Raw genomic sequence first — 5,230 nt, 5'->3', positions numbered from 1 at the left:
TTAGTTAGGGTATCTCGAACAGATCAATGCAATCCTTGTGGCACAACTTAGTTAACAGCTGGCTTGCAGTTATCAGCATGTCGTGGGGTGGGTGAGATAATGTTCTGTATTACAGTTATGATCATCATAAGGTATAGATTTATATTATATATATATATCTAAACCATGTAATATATATATATATATGTATGTATATATATATATATATATATATACATATATATATATATATATATTGTTTACTATTATATATATTATATATTATTATTATATTATATTATATTTATATTATAAAAGAAGTGGACTTTCTTTCCTTTTGAACGCTCAGGACCGCACACACAAACACAGAATGTCCTTGGGGATAACAGTGAGCGTTGAAATGAGATTCAGAGTGTCTAGAATACCCTTATATACATCGAATGTCTTTAGCATTAATAGAATATTTGATATGGGTTTGAGGAGCTGTTTTGGCAGGTTGTCAACTATGTTTCAGAAGCATTAGTATCAGAGCAGTACTTATCCCATGGCGACACTATTTTTATTGCATTCCAACATGGAAGAATGTACAGTAGATATACCAGAACCGGTGGCGTACGTGTCGGACAAAACGATTTCCCTACGCCCTAAGAACAGTTGCCATTTCATCAAGGCTGCACAGAGAGAGACAGCCATAAAATAAATACATAGACAATGATGAACTAACAGATCGTGCAAATAGAGTTCATCTTTTCCAGTTCTTTCCATAGAGTATTGCACAGTTCAACTTCTGATGAGTTTCAGCGTGCGATATTGGATAAAGTGTTATCAGTACCAGCAATTCAAGTGTTTATTGTGACATCAGAGCCGTGCAATGGAACAAAAACTTAGAGTCAATCGTAACACGAGAGTTGATGGAAATTGGTGATGCCAGCCGTGAAATACAGGTATCCATTTTTGCTCAAACAAAATTGTACGGCTGACAGCGGCAGCGTGCAATGGAACTTTTAACTGCATGTCACGTGATGGGCAATCGACCAATCGGATAGCTACATTCTTTGTAGGGTGTTGTATAAAAGCAATTATGACTTGCTTACCCAGCAAAGGCAATATGCTTAATAAACAAACAACACAAAAACAAAATGTGTCCGAACTCACACACGCACACACACACGCGCACACATACACACACTCAAACACGCACAAACATTTGCACCACCATTGCCACCAATCACAAGCAACCTACCCAAAGACAAACTAGGCCTACTCAAACCAAAGACAGCACCAGAAATAGTATACCGTCACCACCACGCAATTAACACCACGATCATATCTCTTCCAGTTTGCCCAAGTACATGGAGAGAGCACTCCCAACTCTACAAGTGTACTTCTACAATTTACGGGTAGTAATATAATGAACTCCAATATCTTTATGCCTGATTTCCTATACCACTGTGAAATGAAGGTTTAGCATTTTATGCATTCTGTTCTTCATCACGAGGGTACAAAGTAAGAAGTTCAACCAACTTTTACACTTAAAGTGCACATTCAGTTCACATTTCTCCAAATGAGACTTTATCTTTGTTAAATCATGATTAAGTCACTGTAAGGGAGTAATCTTTGTGTGTGTGTGTGTGTGTGTGTGTGTGTGATACGATGTGAGGCTGGAGTGACATGTGCTTATTGCCAAGGCATACTTGGTTTTCAAGCTCGTCTTTATCCATTTACATGTGAATAACATAAACATGTACAATATCTTAATTCATAACCTCTATACACACAAACTCATATACGCATACACATCATTATGCACCTGTACACAAGCACACATATTTAAATACACACATACATACATACATTAGTCCTATTCATACACAGACACATATATTTACTCGTTTACTTTTTCCATGTATATGCATTTGTACATACATGCACACATACTCACATGACACAGTACATACATGGAAGTTTAACATTTATGAAGAGTTTGTTTGCAAAAACCGATAAGTCCATATTTGTCAAATGGAGATATTTGCGATTAAAGGTCAAGAAAAATAAAGAGAATAAGAAAATTTTTGCTTCTTTTGACTATAACTTCAAAAATATACCTTTATATGTACTGACCAATATATCATTTAAAAAGTATTATTTTGTACTTTATGACAGAGACCGTATTTCAAAATCTTCAAAAATGGACTTATCGGTTTTTGCAAACAAACTCTTCAAATGCTGTAGTTTCTTTGCTACACTATTGGTATTCATATCTTCATGACGGTCTTACAGACACATGTACACTAACTCTCCCATTTTTTTTTTTCCTGGAAATTCAACACAGATACTCTCTCATGTCATCAACATCTATAGAATTTTATTCATATATACATACATCTTGGGTACGCATTACAGCCTTTGGGGATATTTTCACTTGGAACACAAGAAAAATTTACATCTTTGATGCATCCTGTGTCAAATATATGCTATTTGGAGACTTGATGAAAATGTTCTCCCCCCAATAAATGCTAGAAACAAATGAATAAAATGGTGACACTGTCTACAGGAGGAATGGATGAGATAGTTTATCTACTTGAAAGTGCTCTTGGCACAGAGCTGCATATTTCTACTGTTGCCTCACCATGCAGCTGTTTTGAGTAACATCATCACTGACATTAACAGTCTGTGACATGGCTCACTCAGAACTTCTGTTTTAACTGGTAATGAGCCACAGGGTATGGGGCCTGTTGTTAGATTCTATTTTAAACAATGCAAGGATAGTACTGGTGTTCCTACTCTTCTGTATTCAATCCTTCAGTGTTTTATAAAACATGCATTTGAGGGAAAACTCTTACTGATCTGTTTTTAGATTTCTGCCCCACAGCAGTGACTAAAATCCTAGATTATTGCTATTAATACCTCGCTGCTGTGTTTCTGCATCTAAATGGAAGGTACCCAGTAAAGCTAATACGAGGAGAAAGATGATGTGCGTATCCATGGTGACGGATGCTGAGGATGGAGCAGCCAAGGAGGAGGGCATCCTGCAACATGGTTCCACAATGGGAGGAGCATGGATGAACGGAATAGAAACAAGCGGCTGGTCAGGCCTCTGCTGACATCATGAAAAACAAGAAAGTCTTGAGGAGTTTCACTTCAATCTATCTTACCTGAGCTGAGATACATGTTTCACTGAATGTTTAACAAAGTGTATTCTACATATAAAACAAATGTAAACCGAGAAGTGGCAAATCAATAGTCCTATGTGAATCTTACAGATTATTCACATTTAAGATTGACTACAAATTTCACATCACAAACCCTGTACTGGATCGTATATCACATCTGGTCTTTCTCGGTAAATCCATCTACCAAGCTCTTGGTACATAAAGGTAAATATATAAACAGGAAATACCTATCCTTATCAAGGAATATCATGACATACACGGTATGTCAAGTTTTCATACTAAAGAAAAAGAAGGTAGGGTATGATTAGGGAAATAAATAAAATATCTACTAGACATATCAGTGCTCTTGTATTAGCATCCAGAATACATCATAATGGAGAAACTTCTCTCATTTCAATAAACAAGTCATTTGAATATGCCTAACATGAGGGATTCAAGATTTAAAGGACAGAACAAGAATATTATGAAAACCTCTTGCAGTAATTGGACTGACAAAGACAAAGACAAAAAAGGAAAATCCTTAGCACAGCAGTGAACCTCCTACTTTCATTTGAGTAGGAGAAACTTCTCTGTTCTGTAATTCACTTACAATCTGTATACTCCCTACTCCATGATGAGCCTGGAAGCAAACTTGGTTATTGCAAATAACATTGAATTAGTATTCCTACACCTCATACAGTATCGTTTCTCTCATTTACATAAATAGTGTGCAAACATGTGAATCAAAGTTTATACAATATTTGTTTCTTGTACATATATCATTCATCCATGTACTATATTGTGTGGAGAGCTAGTTTCCATGTTTTATTCTTTCTCCTACAAAAAGAGAACAGTTGCACCAATGAGTGCCCAAGAACTCATTGTATATCATGAACTGGATTCTATCACAGCTTCATTTCTTCATCTTCAATGAGTATGGAGAGCCATGCGTTACACAATCAATGTTGGACAGATTCGGCTTAAATTTGATGGTCACTACTGCAGCAATAACACAAGCAGAAATTTCCTTTCCCCAAAAATCATAAAATGTAGGGCAAATCAAATGTTTAAATCAGCATTACAACAAAAATCATCAGAATCTGCAATCACATACAGATGTAATCAATGTTTGTAGACCCAGAACACACAAATGATCATAATATATCCACCTGAATGGGCACATACTGTAAGGATGAACACAAAAACTAACAAATTGGCAAGCAAATTGAATCAATTATCAAAATTGAATTTTGAAGGGATTGTTATTGAATCTGTGATGTCAATGAACTGTGTATGAACTCGGGATGCCTATACATGTATATATGTATATTCTTTTTTTGCCCCCAATCTGTCTTGGACAATATACAAATAAAAGTCACAAACAACAAATGAGAAAGATGAGGGGAATGATGTACAGACTTTATCAAATCTAATCAAAATAATGTAGTATATGAAAATTCCACATGAACATGGAATATGACAAGAAAATAAAGGGAAAACTTAGCAATGCATATAAATCTAGCATCACAGGATACAATCATTACACCATCAAATGGATTGGTATAGATTGATATGATGCATCATTTGCCATGCACATCTCTAAAACAATACTGTAAAACATGATATATTCGCGGCACAAAATTTTCACAAATTGGAGCTGATGGCCTTTTTCGCGGCATGAAATTTTCGCGAAATTAAAATGCACACGAACATTCCTCGTTTTACAGCATATGAATATGACTCAACCATAATGGCATACTGTTCATACAGTAGAACCATGTTAGAACATAGTGAGAAACTTGAATTAACAAGGTTATTTTCCAGTTCCCAGTCCTTTGATATTCTTTTCTTTTCATCCCTGATAAAATGAGATACTCGATATAATGAGGAAATTTAAGTGGTCCCACACAGCTCATTATAACGAGGTTCAACTGGATTCTGGACAAGGACATATCCACGAATGCCTTTGACAAGATCTCTCTTTGTCCTTGATTGGGGAAACATTCTCATCCTTACATGAGAAACTCCACTTTCTCTTGGCTAACTTCAGTACAACATATTTTTGTTATAACAGTTTACAATTAACTACACATAAATAA

Source organism: Diadema setosum, chromosome 18, assembly GCF_964275005.1.
Source record: "Diadema setosum chromosome 18, eeDiaSeto1, whole genome shotgun sequence".
NCBI lineage: Eukaryota > Metazoa > Echinodermata > Echinoidea > Diadematoida > Diadematidae > Diadema > Diadema setosum.
The sequence above is the reverse complement of the archived record's forward strand: the minus strand, read 5'-3'. Positions refer to the sequence as shown.